The sequence below is a fragment of the Macrobrachium rosenbergii genome, chromosome 21 (assembly GCF_040412425.1).
Source record: "Macrobrachium rosenbergii isolate ZJJX-2024 chromosome 21, ASM4041242v1, whole genome shotgun sequence".
Classification (NCBI taxonomy): domain Eukaryota; kingdom Metazoa; phylum Arthropoda; class Malacostraca; order Decapoda; family Palaemonidae; genus Macrobrachium; species Macrobrachium rosenbergii.
This window is the reverse complement of record NC_089761.1, coordinates 2347342-2371240: the sequence shown is the minus strand read 5'-3', so window position 1 is coordinate 2371240 and position 23899 is coordinate 2347342.

The following is a 23899-nucleotide window of genomic DNA, read 5'->3' as shown; positions in this document are numbered from 1 at the left end:
AGGATGCTGAAAATATCATGGACAGAAAGGAAAACTAATGAGGAGGTATTAGAGAGAGTTGGCGTTAAGAGAGAACATTTGGCTTCAGTGAGAGGTAGACAAATGCGGTTTGTGGGTCACATAGTGAGAAGACAAGAACTAGAACATCTCTCTCTCACGGGTAAAATCAATGGAAGGAGGCTGAGAGGAAGACCTAGACAAAAATATATGGACGGATTGGTAAGCATGACCGGAGGAAGAATGTCTGCAGCTCAGTTGCTGCAGAGAGCCGGAAATAGAGAGGAGTGGTGAGCCACGATTGCCGACGTCCTTGGCGATATGGCACCTGGATGATGATGATATATATATATATATATATATATATATATATATATATATATATATATATATATATATATATATATATATATATATATATATATATATATATTACAACTAACAACAAGTCGCGCCATGTAGCTGACCCTTGCTTTACCCTTAGTTTATCGAGAGTAGAATCGTCGCTGTGTAGCCAACCCCAGTTGACCTAGATACCAACACAAAAATTATCAGCATTCCAATCGGTCCCCTTCCTTTACCTGGGACAGACATTTAGATGGCATGGTCGAAAGGCCCAAGGATAAGAGGCTAAGTGTCACTCCCTTAAGCAGATTAGCCCAACTAACCTGCTCAAAAAAACCATTCTAAAGGCAGATTGAGCTGGCTGAATTGTCTTTCCACAGGATACCTGGGGAGATACAAGCAGATGATTGGAACACCTGGAAAATGACACATCTTCAGCCCGGTCACCACATGGGCCTGACACTGGGGACCCTACCCTTGGCGGTTGCCTTAAAAGGAGCTTGGACAGAAAGATCTTGGCAGTTAGCTGTACACGCGCGGGGGGATGCTATGAGTTGCTGAGAGGCCCCCCTCCTCCCCCACCCCCTTCTCCACACCAGACTCTGGACTTAAATCCAGTTCTACGGTCACCCTCAATCGGACCGTCCATGTGATTAGTGTACAATGCCCACGTGTGATTGCCCCTCGTCATTCTTCGCCAGAGACCCACTTCCCCTAAGGTAAAGTATGAGTAAAGACCTTTCAGTCACGACAGTTTGCCATTAGAAGTGTTTATTGAGTGCCGGTATTACTTTTTATCCTTTGTGCCATTTTATCCAGTGCCATTTCCAGTGTTTTGTGCTCCAGTGTAAAGTGCTCATTCATTCTTCGAGTCCTTGGCACCATCAGAGCAGCCTTGAGTCATTGTATGTGTTATATTTTCCTTTACTGGCGTGTAATGTTTAACTCTCTCTTGCAGAGGGAACAATTTGCTGTGGACTCATCTTGGACTTTGCCTTGCTACCATTCAAGACTCCAGTAGGAAGATCTTCAGGCTTTGCAAGACTCCTAATAATTCGCTTAACCATTTTCCTTTGATTCTTTTCTTGTAAATATAATTACTTAATTTAACCAAAGTGTTTACGTAACATTCCTCATGAAGCAGAGCCTTAAGCGCTTGTGAATCATCCCCTTTTTCTTTTCTTTTATGATTTCCCTTAACGTAAAGTCAGATTTCCAAGGCCAAATCAATAAAGTTCCGTTGCCAGCCTGTGAAATCCAGGAAAAATATATAATATATATATATATATATATATATATATATATATATATATATATATATATATATATATATATATATATATATATATATATATATATATATATATATATATATATATATATATATATATATATATATATATTTTATATATATATATATATATATATATATATATATATATATATATATATATATATATATATATATTTTATATATATATATATATATATATATATATATATATATATATATATATATATATATATATATATATATATATATATATATATATATATATATATATATATATATATATATATATAAGCAGCAAGAGAAAGACGCTTTCGCCTGAAATCTCATGTCGAGATTTCGGCTGAAGAAAGCTATACCTAAGCACTTTATGGCCTTTTTTAAAAAAAGATATTAGTGTTTTAAAAGACATTTGAATTATTCACTTTGAAGTTATCAATTTTTTTTTCAAGAATTTGTCTGAATGATGTTAATAACACTGATTCATGTGTATGTGCTTGTCTGTGTAAGTTTTCAATAATTATTGGTTATTAATCATTCATTCATATCTTCATGGTTTGATGGTACTGAATGGCCTTTCCGGCTTCAACGCCGGGCCATATGACCCATAACCCATCCATTCATTCTTTTAATCATCCATTCCGAAAAGTCCCAGTACCTCGTAGTTGAATGTTGTCATTCCTGTATCAGAACATCAGCACATCTTGTGAAGCTCCTCTCATGTCACTCGGAAGTGGGACCTATTCCAAACTGGAAGGTTTAGATGCTTATAGCAATGGACATCCAGGGTTACCCAGTTTTAGTGTCATGCAAGAATGTCTCTTCCTCTCCACAACCATCCAGAGGAAACGTGTTATCTAATCAAAAGGACATGATCATATGTTAGGACCCTCCCGGTGGGACACCTCAGCTGCTGTCGCACAGGTAAGAGCAACTTCCTATCTCTGGTTAGTTTTCAAATCAGAAGGGTAGCCAGTCCATTCTACTTGCCTAATGAGCGACTAGTGAAGGCTGGATTTCTGACTTTCCTCATCTTCTATCTTACATAATGGTACACTGGCTTTGGTATTTGTAATGATGAATGAATGACTGAATGGGACAAGCAGCATGAACGACCCCTTTCCCAATCCCAAATTAAGGCCCAGCAGCCACCACCTTCCTATCCTTCGACACTTGGGAGATTGGAGCCCATCAGAAGTCGTGCGACATAAGAAAAACTATAACATAACACAACTTACTGAAAAATCCAGACTTAGTAAGGGCCCGCAGTTATATCATTTTTACTGATTACTAACCCCCTCTTCGCTATTTTTCATGAACGTTCCATTTTTTTTTCATACTTGGACATCATCTCTTTCTTTGTTCCCTTCATCCGCGTTCCACCCTTCCATTCTTTAGCCCCTGGGAGCCTTCATCGTGATCGTGACCATATTATCAATTGCTTCTTTCCCACCGAAGATTTAAAGACGTTCCTTTACGCAACGCTTGGTGTGTACAAACTTTAAATATACTCGGTCTTTTAGAAAATCACTCCCCCGTCCCTCCACACCTGCCCAAGAGAAACACATTATACAGCATATAGAGGAGGTTCCATAAAAATATGCGGCTATAAAACTCAACAATACAGTCTTAAAGGAGGGTCATCTTCCTGAATTGTTCGCTTTTCTCACATTATCCTTGAATCACAAGGAATCTTACATTCAAGTCGGATTATTTTAATGATACGGAGCAACGTTCACTTCTTTTCCCCTCTCAAATCCAGTGGGTGAAACAACTCCATTTTCATAATAATGTTTTGAGAGAGAGAGAGAGAGAGAGAGAGAGAGAGAGAGAGAGAGAGAGAGAGAGAGAGAGAGAGAGAGAGAGATTGACCATAATTTTCTTCCATATGAAAGTCTGTCGTGGGAATTTGCTCTGGAAAGCGTAGTAAAATAACAAACAATGCGAAGAGATCTCAATATGTAGAAGCTTTAGAAGAAGCATACACGCATATAATCCCTTCTCGAATGATATGCAAATGAGACAAAACTGAATAGCTGAGCATTAATGACACTTGGATGAAATAAAAATTAAATAATGGGAAAACAATGAATATAATTACGGAACAATTGACAGGAACAGATGAAATTTAAATAATAAAAAAATAGTACTTGTTGAAAAGAATGCATAGGAAATCGAAGTTGTTTTTATTACCTTTACCTTGCAGATACGTAAATATATATAAATAAATATACATAAATAATTATCAGTTAAATTTTATACATCGAAAAAGGAATATATGAAGGCGTTATGGAATAATTTTCTGCAGTATATATATATATATATATATATATATATATATATATATATATATATATATATATATATATATATATATATATATATATATATATATATATATATATATATATATATATATATATGTGTGTGTGTGTGTGTGTTGTGTGTGTGTGTATTTTTATTGTGTTCACATTAATCCACATAATGCAGAGATGTTTAGAACATATTTTTTTCGCTGTGGCCCATGACTTATGCACGCAACTACGTTAAAAGATTCCATAAATTCCAATACAAGAAACCATCCTCCGACCACGGTTTCACAAAGAGCTGGGCTCGCCTTATTCGAGCCGAATTAATCCAACGCTACTACGACGAGACTTCATCTGCAGATCAGTTACTTCTTCTTTGGTGATTGGCGCTTTCCCAGGACCCTTTTTGACAAACACAAACCACAGAAAAGATCTTTTCTCTTTTACAAATTAATCACCAAAAATCTTTTTCCGACATTCACGCGCATGCGCAGAAGTATGAGTGTAAAATGGCTTTAATCAAGATACCAAGCATGGCTATTTGATACACTACAATACTCCACATCCTTTCAAGAAAGGAAGATAACGGTATAGTGATAATAAATATTTCTAATAATATTTATAGTAAAGACGTGCCCTGTGTTTACCTAGTCATTTGGATATTACTACACTTTCTCTCCAGCCTATTTCATTTATTTTCGTGCTGATGTCTTGCAAACAATGTTCTAATGTTACAAAATCATGGCAGCATTTCAGCAAAACAAGAAACAATAATTCCTTCTGTTAACTGCCGTTTCCCTGTAGAAAGAGTAACTCTGGAATGCAGAATTCCTCTCTGTAAAGGCATTTCATTCATACCAGAGATGAGGCCTCAGGATTCGTGTTCACCCCAGTTCCAGATATTGCAAAAGGGGAAAATGTTTTGCTTTTCGTCACGATTTTTCTTATGGACCGGAAAAAGGCTCAGACTCATGTACTTCAGGACTAAATCAACAACATGTTTTCGGCCATTGAATGTACAGATATAAGCTTACTATTAAAGTAACAGGTTTCAAAAACCAGTCATTTCTCATGTTGTGAGTGTGAATGTAACATGTCTATATAAGCATTTGTGTATACACTTAGAAAGCATTATCCTCCTGGGTTCAAAAATCATTTAAAAGGATATGAAAAGAATAATTTCATTCAAGGTGTGGATTAGTGTTAGGAAATTACCATTATTAGCATTATATAATGATGGTGATAATGATGATGATACTACTACTGATAATAATAATCATTATTATTGCTGTTGTTGATATTAATTTTCATCATATTCGGTAGGTGAAAATTTTCGTTGCATAATATTTTCACATCCCCAGATTTGATTATGATGAGTATATATACTCGCTTTTTTTCCATCTGTCCACCCACCTGTGGTGCTCGCTCATGGTAACACTGCGTCCAGGGCTTTAAATAGTTACGCTATATGTAAGTTTTAGGTAAATAAAAGGATATCTGGGTGTACATTTGCAACTGAAAAGTGTTTTAATAATTTACTGTATGCGAATTACACCATTGATATTCGAAATAGGATATTGTTATTATTGATGAATGTAAGCTGCCTTTTTGGGGTGGCGAATGGAACAGCCAGACGCAGTGACGGAAAAATTGCTTCTCTCGCTGTTCACTACGGCAACAATAATGTATTAATTTTATGTAGTGAAATTATTATTACATTCAACAATAACAATATCCTATTTCGAATATTAACGGTGTAATTCGCATACAGTAAATTATTAAAACACTTTTCAGTTGCAAATGTACACCCAGATATCCTTTTATTTACCTAAAACTTACACATAGCGTAACTATTTAAAGCCCGGGACGCAGTGTTACCATGCGTGAGCACCACAGGCGAGTGGACAGATGGGAAAAAACCGAGTATAGTGACCTGGATTCCCAAGAAAAATAATCTTCCAAAGTGTAAAGAACTTGTATTTATGTAAAATGCAAAGTTACTTTTCGTTGGAATATCAAAACTTCAACAAAAAAGTTTTTTTTTTTTTTTGTATTTCATAATATATAGCTTCCTAAAATTAGTACGGAATTACTCCGTGGAGCCAACCTCTTCACCCACCATGGTTAGTTGACACAGGTCAAGAGAGCCATACCACACTTCTTAATTATTTCAACAACTTACAGCTCTTACCATCAATGCACGTCAAACGCTTTATTTAAGGTTCTTTGCAGTGTCCCTTCGGCCCCTAGCTGCAACCCCTTTCATTACTTTTACTGTACCTCCATCAATATTCTCTTTCTTCCATCCTACTTCCCATACTATCTTAACAGTTGAGTCATATTGCAACTACGAGGTTTTCCTCCTGTTACACCTTTAAAATCTTTTTTACTCTCGGTTTTCCTTTCAGCATGTCGAGAGGAAAAAAATTGCAAGACTCTTCAATGGAGGAGGGAGAAAACAAGAACAGAACGAAGAGTCAGGATTACGAGTGAGTATTCTGCATTGATTTTATATTTAGTTTTACATTTATTACAAGTTTTTATATATCTGTATTTATTGGTGCTTTGTATATTATTTCGTTTTATGCAAAAAGAAGTTTTCACCTGCATTCCTTTTAGTTATGTATTCGTACCAAAGTAAAAAACAATATAATATTATACATATAAAAACAATATAATATATATATATATATATATATATATATATATATATATATATATATATATATATATATATATATATATATATATATATATATATATATATATATATATATATATATATATATATATATATATATATATATATATATGTTTGGGTCTTTTGGGTAAGCAAAAAATCTAACATTCTAGTGATATTCAGTCATTTACCTTTATTTTGCAGCAAACGGAAAGTCTCTAGCACAATATTTCGATTTATGGTGAATTTAAAAAAAAAAAAAACTTTTTCCTTCCCTCCGCGCGCGGGAAATCCGCTGAAAATGTCAGCATTTCTTGAGTCACCTTGTCGTAATTTTAGCGCCGTTTTATATTATTCGTTACATAAAGTTTTATACATCAAAATGTGCGCAATTTCATGTAAAATACAACAAAAAATAAAACATGGTTGTAGCCTTTATCAGTTTTGAAATATTCTCATATAAATCACGATAACTGACAAAATTTTAACCTTCGGTCAACTTTGACTCGACCGAAATGGTCGAAAAAAGCAATTTTAAGCTAAAGTTATTACTTTCTAGTAACATTCAATCCTTTTACTTCATTTTTAAACAAACGGAAAGTCTCTAGCACATTATTTCGATTTATGGCGAATTTTTGAATAAAACTTTTTCCTTCCTCAGCACGCGGGAAATCCGCTGAAAATGTCGTAATTTTCGCGCCGTTTTATATTATTTTTACATAAAGTGTTATACATCAAAATGTGCGAAATTTCATGTAAAATACAACAAAAAATAAATCATGGTTGTAGCTCTTATACATTTTGAAATATTTTCATATAAATCACGATAACTGAAAATTTTAACCTTCGGTCAACTTCGACTCGACCGAAATGGTCGAAAAACGCAATTGTAAGCCAAAGTTCTTACATTCTAGTAATATTCAATCCTTTATATTCATTTTGCAACAAACTGAAAGTCTCTAGCACAATATTTAGATTTATGGCGAATTTTTTAATAAAACTTTTTCCTTCCTTCCGCGCGCGGAAAATCCGCTGAAAATGTCAGCATTTCTTGAGTCACCTTGTCGTAATTTTCGCGCCGTTTTATATTATTCGTTACATAAATTTTTATACATCCAAATGTGCGAATTTTTATGTAGAATACAACAAAAAATAAATCATGGTTATGGCTTTTATAAGTTTTGAAATATTTTCATATAAATCACGATAACTGACAAAATTTTAACCTTCGGTCAACTTTGACTCGACCAAAATGGTCGAAAAACGCAATTGTAAGCCAAAGTTCTTACATTATAGTAGCATTCCATCCTTTACCTTCATTTTGCAACAAACGGAAAGTCTCTAGCACAATATTTAGATTTATGGAGAATTTTTTAATAAAACTTTTTCCTTCCCTCCGCACGCGCGAACTCCGCTGAAAATTCTAGCATTTCTTGAGTCACCTTGTCGTAATTATTTCGCCTTTTTATATTATTCTTTACATAAAGTATTATACATCAAAATGTGCGAAATTTTATGTAGAATAAAATAAAAATAAATAATGGTTTTAGCTTTTATCAGTTCTGAAATATTTTCATATAAATCACGATAACTGACAAAATTTTAACCTTCGGTCAACTTTGACTCGACCGAAATGGTCAAAAAACGCAATTGTAAGCCAAAGTTCTTACATTCTAGTAACAATCAATCCTTTACCTTCATTTGCATTAAACAGAAAGTCTCTAGCACAATATTTCGATTTATGGTGAATTTTTGAATAAAACTTTTTCCTTCCCTCCGCACGCGCGAACTCCGCTTAAAATGTCAGCATTTCTTGAGTCACCTTGTCGTAATTTTTTCGCCGTTTTATATTATTCGTTACATAAAGTGTTATACATCAAAATGTGCGCAATTTCATTTAGAATACAAAAAAATAATTCATAGTTGTAGCTTTTATCAGTTTTGAAATATTTTCATATAAATCACAATAACTGACAAAATTTTAACCTTCGGTCAACTTTGACTCGACAGAAATGGTAAAAAAACGCAATTTTAAGCCAAAAATTCTTACATCCTAGTAACAATCAATCCTTTACTTTCATTTTGCAACAAACGTAAAGTTTCTAGCACAATATTTAGATTTATGGTAAATTTTTGAAAAAAATTTTTCCTTCCCTTCACGCGCGCAAACTCCACTGAAAATCCTAGCATTTCTTGGGTCACCTTGTCGTAATTTTTTCGCCGTTTTATATTATTTGTTACATGAAGTGTTATACATCAAATGTGCGCAATTGCATTTAGAATACAACAAAAAATAATTCATAGTTGTAGCTTTTATCAGTTTTGAAATATTTTTATATAAATCACGATAAATAGAAAAAAAATCGACCTTCGGTCAAATTTAACTCGTCTAAAATGGTCAAAAAATGCAATTGTAAGCTAAAACACTTACAGTTTAGTAATATTAAATCAATTTCCTTCATATTGAAACAAACCGGAAGTCTCTAGCACGATATTTCGATTTATGGTGAAAAAAAAAAAAACATTTTTGTACGTCCGCGTGTTACGAATTCATGCATCATTTTGTGATAATATTTTCTCTGTGTTGCTTTGATCGTTTTACAATCTGTTATATACCAAAATCATCGCAATTTAGCGTAAAATACAACGAAAATAAAAGTAACTCATTAGCTTTAACCGTTTTGCTTACAGCGCGATTTGTATACAATTATATATGAAATTTTTTTTTTTGCGCTGTCATATATTCCAATATTTATATGTGATAACGATATTTTTTTTCATTTCTGATGGTTGCATACTAAACTTCAGGCAATGAAAAAAAGGAGCCAAAAATGAACTCTTAATATTAAAAACTAAGCGTGCTGTGATTTTTAACAAAAAAATTTTTCCGCTTCGGCGCTCACTCCCGAACTCCGCAGGCATACAGGAGACACTTTCGTAAATAGAGGCTCGGCATTAGAGGGTTAAACAAGATTAATTCACAAAACTTTAATTTATCAAGAAATTATGTTAACTAAGCAGAATTCAAAGTATTAAGATTTACTCAAGATTTGAAAACGAAATCTTAACAAATGTAAATCAAACCATGTATGCAATGTTAAAGTATCAAAACATGTAAAATGTTAAGTAAATAAATTTTAAACCATCAACACAAAAGTTTGAGTAACACTATGAAATTGCAAACACAAGAACACACAAAAAAATGCAAAATCAAAAATACACAAAAATGCAAAAAAACAAGAACATACAAAAATGCACAAAAATTTATCAACAGTAATTTCACTAAGTCAAAATAAGTAAAACCACTTTACCTCATACAAGCTTCTGAACACTTTAGTAAATCCCTTGCTGCAGCTCTAAACACTATTTTTATATGGTGCCATTACACTAAGTTTCACTAAACTCATTTCTTAAATTATATGTCTGGAATGTGACCACAAAATTTTATTCTCTTCTGAAGAGAGAGAGAGAGAGAGAGAGAGAGAGAGAGAGAGAGAGAGAGAGAGCAGCAGCCTAACTCTACCAAGTTTCTGTCTTTGAACTGATCAGCTTCCCAAAATTCTACTATAAGAGTAAACCTGTGTTGCCAGTTAGGCATTTTTGGAAATGGGTCACTCTGGGAGAAAACAGGAATAAACAGAGTTTCTTCTTCTGGAGAAGGGAAAATAAATAAAATAATTTTGTTCCTGGCTCCAAAAAGCTATATAGGCCTGTTCTCTTTTCTGTATGATTGACATAGATTTCCTGTGGCACACTTGTCCAAATAGAGAAGCCTTCTGGATCAGGCAGCTTATCTGAACCTGTCACCCCACATCTCTTTAGTTAATAGAAGATTTCCTGTCTTAACTTTTAAACTAGCCCCTGTTATCAAACTTGTCATCTCATCTCCCTTTAGCTGACAACTTAAGTGGTTCAGGGTCTCTCTCGCATAAAGGATTTCCTGTGGTCACCCACTTGATAATTGAACAAACATTCAGTTGTGCACACAAGAGCTACTCACCAACTAGGTATAAAAGAACCTCTCAAAGAACTTATTTTGTCTCTAAAATCACCCAGTCAACTAACCTCTTAAGATCTGAATCTTGGTAGTTCAATTAACAATACTACTACACAACACGTAACAAATACAAGAGAGAACATATCAAAATTTAAAAAAAAACATATTAATTTTACAGAAAAGATACATATCATAAGACATATCATTATATTCCTCCTCCCAGAAGATTGATTATCTTGGGTTTGAATCCAACGATTCGGAATGGGATAAATAATCTACAATTACATTGTTCTGTCCAAAAATGTTCTCTATTTCTACGCAGTATGGTTACACATTGATACAGTCCAAAAGGAATAATGAAAGTTGACAGCAACTTAGCATCCTCACCTAAGGGAATTTGATAATATTCTTTTAACAAGTCTATTTTGGAAACAAACATGGCTTGCCCAATATTATCAAGCAATTGATCAATCAGAGGCAAGGGATAATTGTCGGCCACACTGATGGAATTCAGTTTCCTATAATCAGTACACATCCTAAATGAGCCACATGGTTTCTTCACTAACGCACAAGGAGAACTGTAATGACTTAAACTGGGTTCTGCTAATCCATTCTGCAATAAATATTCAGCTTCTTTTTTTCAAAACATCTCGATGAAAAGGTGATGCACGGTAAGTTCTTTGTTTAAAAGGTTTTCCATATTCTCTGATCTTTATCTCATGCTTTGTCAGGTCAGTACACTTAGGTACATCTGCAAAAATTTCAGGGAAACTTTTAATCATTTCACTTAATTCATTGCTTTGTTCAACACTCAGATGTTTTAGTTTGTTCTCCAAATTTTCCAATATTGAAGAATTGCTCATCTTGCTTCCAGCTCCCAGTTCATAGCCATCATCGTCCTCTGTAGATGAAGTTGTTTGGGTTATAGGTACTGTTTCAGTTCTAGTCTCTGAGAAGTAAAGTTTCCAAAGGTTCACATGTATCTTCTTCTGTCGTTTCCTTCTTCCTGGTGTTTCTGTCACATAAGTTCAATCACTCAACTTCTCTGTTATCCTATAAGGACCGTGAAACTTATTTGGAAGGGGAAATATTTTCACTGGTAAGAACACTAGAACTTGCTGTCCAACACTAAAATTTCTTAGCTTAGTCTTAGCATCATATTTCTTTTTCATTTTCTCTTGATTTATTTTCAAGTTTTCAAAAGAGATTTTTCTAATTTCTCTTAACCTTTTCCTAAAGTTCTTCACATATTCTCCTTGGACTGCCTCTTGATTTTCTTCCCAATTCTCTGCAAGAATCTTCAATGAACCTCTCATGTCTCGATCAAAAATCATTTCATTTGGTGAACATCCCATACTTTCTTGGTAAGCATTCCTAACTTCAAATAACATCAAAGGTAAACCAGTATCCCATTCTCTTCCTAATTCATTACAGTACTTTGTTAACATACTTTTCAAAGTCTGGTGGAACCTTTCCAATGCTCCTTGAGTCTCCGGATGGTAAGCAGTTGATAACTGTTGTTTCACTCCTAACAAGTTCATCACATCCTGGAATAATTTTGAAGTAAAGTTCGTTCCTCTACCACTTTGCACAATTTCTGGTATTCCAAACTTGGAGAAAAACTCTACCAACTTTTATGCAATTGCCTTTGCACTTATACTTCTTATAGGAATCGCCTCAGGATACCTTGTTACTGGTCACATAAATGTAAACAAATATTCATTTCCTTTCTTCATTTCTGGAAGCTGTCAAACCACATCTATAATCACCTTGCTAAAGGGTTCCCCTCTAACTTCTATGGGTTGTAGGGGAGCTTTCTGAATAGTTTCATTCAGTTTTCCAGTTATCTGGCATTTGTGACACTCTCTGCAAAATTTGCTAACATCCTTGTGAAGTCCAGGCCTGAAAAAATATTTCATAATCTTTTCAACAGTCTTTCTGATTCCCATATGTCCAGACTCATGTGCTACTGCTACCACTTGCTTCCTCAACTGATATGGAATCAAAATTTGATAATTTTCCCTCATTCAGCATTTCCTGGAACATCTGCAGGTCGATGCTTCCTCATTAGAAATCCTTCATTTAGATAATAACAGGTAGGAGTTTGTTGCATCTCTTCTTGATCAACAACTCTGAAGAACAAATCAGCCAACGCTGTATCCTTCTTCAGTAGTTCCATTAGCTTCTCTCTAGTCACTTGGCCAACTTCAAGGGTTGAACTCTCAATACCTGCTAACTCTGATCCTGTAGTTTCACTACTATCTTCAAAAATACTTTGACTACGCTGAGTCTCTTCAATAACAACTGGATCCTCTTCTTCTTGGATACTTTCTTCATTACTAACACTAGGGAAACCTTCACTTTCCTGGAATAGTTCTTATAAGCTCTGCACCAGAAGGATCTGGTACAGGTAATTCCTCAGTTTCTTCACTTGCAAACGTAGTTTTCTTCATACTCCTGGTAGTTACACATCTTAGAAACAGGTGGGGGTTTTTCTTCTCTATCTCTACCATAGGAATAATCCTCAACGGTTTGTCTGTCACTATAGGACAAGGAACGAAGGGTCACCATCAACTTCATTACCCAGTAAAACATGTACACCTTCATCAGCTAGTGAGTCCTTTACAGCAAAATCAATACTTCTAGTCACCAATTCACAGGAGAGATGCAAGCGACATATAGGAGTTACTTCCTCTCCTCCTATAACCTTCAAAATAACTGAATCTCCGGTGAGGTTCTTCTGCAACTGTGGGGGAGCACCACGAACTACCACACTATGGTTACTCTCTGTGTCACATAATATCTCGACTGGTACCTGCACACTCAAGGAGGGGATTGTCAGCATACCTTCATAGATATATGGCTTAAAAGCCTCCACACGGCTCAGCCACGCACTGCTTGAGGTTACATTTCCACTGGTTGCTAAACACTCTGCTTGTCTAGTCTCAGTGTTTAGTGCGGGGAACACTTGCTTCACCTGATTACCTTTTACCACTTGTGCAACTGGCTTGGTCTGCTGTTGTGTCTGATAACAATCTCGACTGTAGTCCCCTACTCTTCCACACTTGTAGCAGACAACATTAGCCTTCTGTATCTGTCTTGAGAAACAGGAAGTTGAGGGTTTACCATTCAATTGCTGAGGGGTATATCCTGGCTTTGTACTGGCATAGCCACAAGAAGGGTTTCTTACATCAATGTTCGTAAAATTCGATTGAGACCTATAACCTGTGAGTTGTTGGTTCTGGTACTTGACATTATAATTCCTTCTGCTACTGATGATATTATAATCTTCACTCAGCAAACCAGCTTTGTCAAGTTTCTTAACCTCTCTCTCTCTTAAATAAGTTCTTATGTATTCAGGAATTCCTCTCAGATATTGCTATAGGACTACTAACTCCTCAAGTTCTTCCATAGTTTTAACTTTAGCGGCCTCCAACCATTGTCTGGAACATCATCTTATTTTATAGGCATAATCCAAGAAAGTTATCTTGTTATCATTTCTCAAAGATCTGAAACTTTCATTGTAATATTCAGGGGTCAGCTGGTAAACTTGTAACACATTGTTTCAGTACACCGAACTCTTTACACTGATCAGCTGATAAGGCTAAATAGGCACTTCTTCCTTTACCAATGAGAACACTCTGTAACAAGACTGACCATTTATCCTCTGGCCATCCTATACCTGTAGCCACTTTTTCAAAGTGCTCAAAAAACTCATCTGGACTTCTTCTGTGAACTTTGGAATTAACTTCTGCACTCTTACTACATCAAACACAGGGTCTGAATTACCTTGGATATAGTTACATGGGGTTACAGGTAATGTGGATCGAACTCTGATTAACTCCAACTCCTTTTCATGTTTTGCTCTCTCTCTTTCTTCCTTTGCTCTTTCTCTGTCTTCTTTTTCTCTTTCAGCCTGCATCTGCAGCTTAATCAAATTTTCTTCTGATTCTAAACTTCTAAGCTCTGACTCTGCATCACCGTCCTCATTCTCTTGCCATTGCTTATATGTAAAATCTATCTCAGCTGCATTCAACAATTCATATGCCTCATTTAACTTTCTATCTTCTTTACCAGATTCTATCAGTGCTTGAATTGCAATACATTTGATTTGTGCCTCAACCATACCACTAGTCACATTACCCCTACAAGCGACTGCTAAAGCAATCCACTGTGCCTTAGGTTAGATTCAGATCATTTTCTGATGGATGGAGCGGCTAAAAACTCCTGAACTTCTCTCTAATTTACTCACCTAAATATTTTACAATACAATTCAAAATAACTATGTGGTCACTCTCCTATCAAAATATATCCCTAACACCACCAATATACACCATAAATCAGAGTGATATTTTTTGTTCTCCTGGGTCTGGGAACCAAATAATGTTGTCATGAAGTGACCAAGTACCTGGTTATCACACAACTAGTCACAAAATCCAAAAATTTGCCTAACTTCAGCTAGATACCTGAACCCTCATAACAATAAAATTATGACTGAACACTCTGAAGGTAACAGTGATCCCTTAAAACTTGTTTATCCCTTGAAAAATCAAATTAAGTTCATCAAGTTATGTGTGGGGTATTGAGATATACTAGATAAAAAAGGGCATTACTCCATCAAACAACTATAATTGTTTCCCTGGTCTTCATTCACTTCCATTTAGGAGAGGGGAACAAAACTTGACTATCATTTACCTTGTGCATGCACAAATAACCCTATTCACTAGTGGTCAAAAATGAAACGTGGGTTTTAAAGCTTTAAATACAAAATTTTATTTCTAACTTCAAAAGTTATAATTAGAATTCACAGTCTGAAAAAATTTACCATTACTTGAAAACAATATAAGATTTAATTGATTCTTAAACAAGATTAATTCACAAAACTTTAATTTACCAAGAAATTACGTTAACTGAGCGAAATTCAAATTATCAACATTTACTCAAGATTTGAAAACGAAATTTTAACAAATGTAAATTAAACCTTGCATGCAATGTTAAAGTATCAAAACATGTAAAATCTCAAGTAAATAAATGTTAAACCACCAAAACAAAAGTTTGAGTAACACTATGAAATTGCAAACGCAAGAACACACAAAAAATGCAAAATCAAGAATACACAATAATGCAAAAAACAAGAGCATACAGTTTCACTAAACTCATAACTTGAATTATATGTCTGGAGTGTGACCACAAAATTTTACTCTCTTCTGAAGGAAGAGAGAAGAGAGAGAGAGAGAGAGAGAGAGAGAGAGAGAGAGAGAGACCAACCTAACTCTACAAAGTTTCTGTCTTAACTGATCAGCTTCCCAAAAATGTACTATAAGAGTAAACCTGTGTTGCCAGTTAGGCATTTTTGGAAATGGGTCACTCTGGGAGAAAACAGGATAAACAAAGTTTCTTCCTCTGGAGAAGGGAAAATAAAGAAGATAATTTTTTCCCTGGCTCCAAAGAGCTATATAGGCCGGTCCTCTTATCTGTATGATTGACAGGGATTTCCTGTGGTACACTTGTCCAGATAGACACCTGAACAAAATTCAGCTGTGCACACAAGAGCTACTCACCAATTGGGTATACAAGAACCTCTTAAAGAACTTATCTTATCTCTAAAATCACACTTGGTACTCAATAAACAATACTACTACACAACACATGACAAATACAAGAGAGAACATATCAAAAGCACAAAAACATATTAATTTTACAGAAAACATACATATCATTATAATATATATATATATATATATATATATATATATATATATATATATATATGGTTCTATGGTGTATACACTTCCTTTTATGCTACCACTCTTACGACTTGTACTGTAATTTTTTAAAGTGGCGAAAATTAACTTATAAATGGGCAGTGATCACGAAGAAAGCTTATTTAAAAACCTAAATTTCTCCCTCAAATATATGTTGTTTGTAAATAACGTTATCAAGTAGGGAGACTATGACAAAATGTATTCAACACAATGTCTATAGATATGAGGAGGTCTTCTCAGGCCGCCTGAGTGGCAGGTAGCTGGATGGTCAGGAAGTTGGGGGGTGGGGGTTTCAGAGCGGTGACGTCACGTGGACCATGTAGTGGCTGAGTTAGCTGTAGAGCTTCCATAAGAAAATAAAGAAACCATTCTTTCTGCTGTCTTTCTCCATCTTTTCAAAGACTCATATTTTGTTCTTTTAGGAAAATAAGTCAGATTATAAATACATAATCTAATTACATTAAAACAACCAAACAAATATTCTACACAGTAAATAGCTAAAACTGTCACGCATTAGACAGTTAACATTCATAAAATAATTAGTGATAATGACGATATATATTTCATTTATGTTATTAACCACGTTGCTAGCTTTTTCATTTCATTCTGCACTCTTCTTGAGGAACTGATATTCCTGTTCAAAACGCGAATTCTAAAGAATGTACAAAATCTAACCAAAATAAATTGATGCAACAGGTGATGGGTGTTAATTGCATGCGCCCATCCGTCTTGTGCAGCCAAAAGAGTGTTAAATACCATCTTGATTTAGCCTATAAGTGAGAATATATGATGTATTAAATTCATCTTTGGCCATTCTCAGCAGTTTCATGATATAATTCAGCCTTTTTGGAAGGGGTAGAGACTTTTGCTTTTAATAACTTTCATTTCCTTAGTTATCCAAATCTTATCTTGCATCGTTTTATTTTGTGAATCCAGATTCAACCCATGTGCATTTCTTTGATTTCCCATCATGAGGCACTCGAGAATTAAATCAATCGAACAAGGTATCCACAAGGCATATAAACTGGCTTGTAGTTTCCCTATCCTTATCTTGAAGCAGACCTTTGTTACCGAAGTACTAAGACATTATATGTTGTTTCGGGCGGTAACTGCGTCGCTAGTTTGGCAGTCATGCGTTGCACATATTACTAACATTGATGTGCTTTTGAGGAACTTCAAGTGCTGTCCGTAGATCACTTTCGTTCCTCATAATCAACTGTCTGACTGGACCACAACGAACAAACCTCTCTTCCGACAATATTAATAACCCATGGTCAAGGAAATGATTCCTTATTTATAAATTTCATTAGGTCTGGTGCAATGGCAAACACATGTATCTCTCTATCACCATCTACTGAGTTAACAAATGCAAAATTATCTATGTCAGTGCCTAAGGATTTCCGTAAACTGATATTTGTTCATCCTAAATCATTAACCATGGCTACTACAGGTTATCCAGATTTCTCAGTCTCTATAATCAATTCAAAAAGGAGATTTTTTCCACGTCAGTGTCGAAATTATAACAGATAATTTGTCTCTAGGTTGTGGTAAATCCTCTGACCATCGCACACTGTACTTTGGATTTAGAATCATACAGTGTCTGTGCCTTTATCGTAACTCCACAGTTGTGCAACACTGCACTCGTCAAAGGAAATGGATACGCAGACGCTCGTGTTCAGCCATTGACTCTAATTTGATTTTCGGAGTTGATGACTGATTCCTGAATACCAGGCTGTAAAGCTATCATACTTGACCAGTCATATACAGCTGATAAAGATGGAATAGGAAATTTCCACTCTTTTCTTAAAAACATATAAGCTTTTGAAGTCACATTGTCTGACGTTAAACCTTTGCTAATTATCATCATCTTCCCAGTATTTATATTACTTCCAGTGACAAGACATGCTACGTGTTTGGCTGAAAAGAATTTCTTCAATTATCTTTGACAGCAGCAGTTGCTGATGCATAAGCCTCATGACACTTTAGATAGATCGCTGTTTTCTCTTTTTCCGGTTTCCCTTCTTTTTCCCACTTGACCTTACCATCCAACCATTTAGCTTTTCATTTTCCCATGTAGCCATTTCAGTGAATACATACCTTTCTTTAACTGCACAATTACTAGGTGTTTTGCAATATAAACTTTAATCAGCAAATCGGAAGTGTACACTATGTTTGCTTGTAAACAACTGGCCGGTGGCCGGTCAAGGGGTGATGGACCTTTAGTATGCCTGGGCGGGAATGGTCAAGCCTAAGTCACGGTCTGTACCTGCACAGAAGAGGTCTTATTTTGGGTCGGGGTTCAGAAGACCTCTTTAATCTATAGACCTTGTATTCAACAATAAGTCCAAAATTAAATTGTACAGTTGTCAGCGTCTTGAGTGTGCTCCTGGTGCAAAGTTTTTCATGCAGAAAATTTGTGTTTTTAATACATTTTAATGCAAATTGCAATAAATTTATCAGGCCAGATATCAAAAGAAACGTATAATTACCAACATTTCTAAGATTGGATTCGACCTAAATCGCGGAATTGTTAAAAATTACTGTATGCAAAACTTAATGGGGACGTAAAACGCAGTCAGCTCTTGATACCAGTGTTGTATTACTTTGGTTGCCTTTTTAAGGATATATGTGCCATTCAGTAATTCTGGGTCTCTTTTCGTAGGTACGCAAATTAAATGTGAATATTATCCAAAACAATTCTTGATATTTGGTAGTTAGCTGAATTAAGGAAGTGGAGCACAAACGTAGAAAACGGAGGCCTATGATGCACTGAACGTTTGTATAAATACACACCAAATTTGAAAAATAGGCTTTGCATTACATATAGCGCAGAATTACATAATATACACTAATAAAGAATTTTCCTACAAATGACTTGAATGGGACATGACTGTTTTCAGCTTGAGACACATGCTAGGCTAGGATACTGTTCCTCCATGGAAAACACATGTGTGAGTCTGTGTCATATATATATATATATATATATATATATATATATATATATATATATATATATATATATATATATATATATATATATATATATATATATATATATATATATATATATATATATATATATATATATATATAAAATTCTTTATCACACCGTGATTTATATACAATCATGAAGCTACAAATGTTTTTTTTAATATCAAATTCACGCTGCCTCGGGAATATCCCCGATGGGGAATTATCACCGAAGGGGAATATATAAGTGATAAATGGACTGGTACTGCCGAGTCTCGAACCCATGACACAGATACTCTCTTGAGCTATCAAGAGAGATATAAGTCAATGCCAAGTCTGGTGTACTTTATTTACCAGTCAAAAGCGGGGAAATTGTACTTAGCTTTGGCATTAACCCACCTCCACCATGACAGTTCTTTGGTACGTTTGGAACACGCAGCTCTTTTTATGAAATTTTTTATCACACCATGATTTACATACAATCATGAAGCTACAAATGTCGCTTAATATCAAATTCACGCTACCTCAGGAATATCCCCGATGGGGAATTATCACTGAGGGGGAATTTATAAGTGATAAATGGACTGGTACGGCCGAGTCTCGAACCCACAACACAGATACTTATCCAGCAACTCCAGTCGACGTTCTACCCACTGAGCTATCAAGAGAGGTATAAGTCAATGCCGAGTCTGGTGTACTTTATTTACCCATCGAAAGCGGGGAAATTGTACTTAGATTCGGCATTGACCCACCTCCACTGTGATAGTTCTTTGATACGTCTGGAACACGCAGCTCTTTTTATGAAATTTTTATCACACCATGATTTATATACAATCATGAATCTACAAATGTTGCTTAATATCAAATTCAAGCTACCTCGGGAATATCCCCAATGGGTATAAAAAGAGCTGTGTGTTCCAAACGTACCAAAGAACTATCATGGTGGAGGTGGGTTAATGCTGAAGCTAAGTGCAATTTCCCTGCTCTCAACGGGTAAATAAAGTACACCAGACTCGGCATTGACTTATACCTCTCTTGATAGCTCAGTGGGTAGAACGTCGACTGGAGTCGCTGGATAAGTATCTGTGTTGTGGGTTCAAGACTCGGCAGTACCAGTCCATTTATCACTTATAAATTCCCCTTCGGTGATAATTCCCCTCAAGTTCGTCCATTAATTTAACTTTAGCAGCCTCCAACCATCGTTTAAAACATCTTACTTTTTAGGCATAATCCAAGAAAGTTATCTTGTTATCCTTTCTGAAAGATCTGAATCTTTCATTTTAATATTCAGGGTTCATCTGGTAAACTTGTAGCACATTGTGTTTGAGTATCTTGTGCTCTTTACACTGATCAGCTGTTTAGGCTAAATAGGCACTTCTTCCTTTACCAATGAGAACACTCTGTATCAAGACTGACCATTTATCCTCTGGCCATCTCATACCTGAGGCCACTTTTTCAAAGTGATCAAAAAACTCATCTGGAGCTTCTTCTATAAACTTTGGAATTAACTTCTGCACTCTTACTACATCAAATACAGGGTCTGAATTACCTTGGGTAGTGTTAGACTGTGTTACAGGTACTGTGGATCGAGCTTTTATTAACTCCATCTCCCTTTCATGTCTTGCTCTTTTTCTTTCCTCTTTTGCTCTTTCTCTTTCTTCTTCTGCTGCTTTTTCTTCTTCTCTTTCTTTTCTTTCTCTTTTCTATCTATCTTCTCTTTCTCTTTCAGGCTGAATTTTCTTTCTTTCAGCCTGCATCTCCAGCTTAATCAAATTTTCTTCTGCTTCTATGCGTCTAAGCTCTGCTTCTGCATCATTTTTCTCTTTCTTTTGCTCATGCTTATTTATAAATTCTGCCTCAGCTGCATTCAGCAACTCTTGTGCCTCTCCTAACTATTCATCTGTTTTACCAGAGTCCACCAATGCTTCGGGTTGCAATACATTTGATTTGTGCCTTAATTATACCACCAGTATAAACCATAAACCAGAGTGATATTTTGTTTTGTTCCCGAGTCTGGGCACCAAATAATATATTGTCACGATGAGTACCAAGTACCTGGTTATCACACAACTAATCTCAAAATTTAAAAATATACCTCACTTCAGCCAGATACCTGAACTCTCATAACAAGAATTACAACTGAGTACTATAAAGGTAACAGTGATCCCTTAAAAAACCTATTAATCACTTGAAAAATCAAACTAAGTTTATCAGAATATGTGTGAGGTATCAACAATTAAACAGGAAATATTCTAGAGTGAAAGGGCATCACTCCATCGAATAACTTTAACTGTTTCCCTGGTTTTAACTCACTTTAGCAAAATTGGAAGAACAAAATATGTTTATCACTTTACCTTATGCACACATAATTAATCTATTCACTGGTGGTCAATAAATGCAACACTGTTTTTCTAAAAATATTAAATATAAAAATTTATTTTTAAATTCAAAATCTATAATTAGAACTCACAATCTAAAAACTTACTATTACTTGAAAATAGCACAAAACTTAATTAATTCTTGAATTAAATTATGAAACAAAACTAATTCACAAAAACTTTAATTTATCAGGAATTTAAATTAATCAAGAAAAATTTTACCTATCAAGAATTATCCAAGATTTGAAAAGAAAATCTTAATAAATGAAAAATTAAATCAAGTATGCAATGCTAATTACCAAAAAATATTTAAAATGCTACATAAATAAATGTTACATCACAAACATAAAAAAAATGTGAAAATATGAAGAGACTGCAAACAGAAAAAACAAATAAAAATACACATAAGATTTATCAATAATGATTTCACTAAGGCAAAACTTCCCTAACTTATTATACCACGGTATTAATAAGTAAAATTCACGTTACTTTACACAAACTCGTGAAAACCTCTGTGAAATCCCTTTGCAGCTGCGCTAATTTCAGAAAGCACACTTTTTTACTAGGTGCCATTACAAATTAAATAATTTTACTAAATTCAGATCTCTAAAGTTAATGTTAATACGTGACCACAAATATACTACTTTAAAAGTAATCTCCTTATAAGAATGAGAGGGAGAGAGGGAACCAAACTGATAGGTCTCAGGATTCAGAATGAAACATTTCAGAATTTCAGTAACACATGAAACAATTATACAACGTCATTAAAGCATTTTGGTTACGAGGTACAAAAGAAAAATTTCTAGAAGGAAGGTGACGTCACTCCCAGCAAAATGTTTTGAATCAGTCTTACAAAACATGACATAATTGATCAGGACATGTATCCATTCTCTCAAAGTGGCTTACGTGACTCGAATAATGCATGTAATAATGCGAAATCACTTGTCTTATTCATGTATGGGACAAACTTTTAACAGAAACCTCTACACGACCGAAACATACAGCGATCAGCTAATTATGGTTGACGTGTTTTATAAAACAAGATGAAAAACTCGAGTGGATTTCTGGAACTGATCAGCATTTGTTATTCTAACCTGTCATCACATTATCCAAAACAAAGCTTTCTCTCTTATCTCAACTGATGACAATTGAAATGAAACAAGTCCTCACTGAACACACACACACACACACGTGTTGCTCATACTACGTTACTATTAAAATTGTATTATCAATTCTAAATTACGCTATTAAGTTATCTAAATCATTAGTTCCTTTGAGATCTGATGCCAAACTAAATACGACACTTCAATAATCACTATCGTTACACATAACACATGATAAATAAAAAAGTAAATATATTAGAATTATAGGAGGATATACATACTATAAGGCAGCATCATGACTGTATATATATATATATATATATATATATATATATATATATATATATATATATATATATATATATATATATATACATATATATGTATATATATATGTATGTATGTATGTAAATATATATATGCATGTATGTATACACACACACACACACACACACACACACATATATATATATATATATATATATATATATATATATATATATATATATATATATATATATATATATATATATATATATATTGTGTTTTGTGCGTTGTATAATATATATAGACTCACACACACATAAATATATATGTTATGCTTTCTGGAAAGCATACTTACCTTTCTTATTCATCTAAAAGGAATCTGTTGAGACTTACCTACCACAAAGTGGCAGCTAGCAACTTGCTGTCATCTGAAATTGAACCATCACTCATCTCTCTCTCTCTCTCTCTCTCTCTCTCTCTCTCTCTCTCTCTCTCTCTCTCTCTCTCTCTCTCTCCTAATTGACTAAGGCCACTGAATTAAACTCAGTGGTACTAGAAAAAAATAGAATTTATTCTAAATCCCAAAAAAAAACACTAATTAATTAAAAAGAGCGAGTTATAAAATATGATCCTCAAAATCAAGTCTGAAAATGAATAAAAAAAAAATTATCTAAGAAAAAACATGGCGGCGACTACACTAATTGGCAACACCAAAATCATATTAGTACCACAAATATATATCTGTCTAGTCACAAAATCTGCCATCATCATAATCGTAAAATACACCATTCCGAATG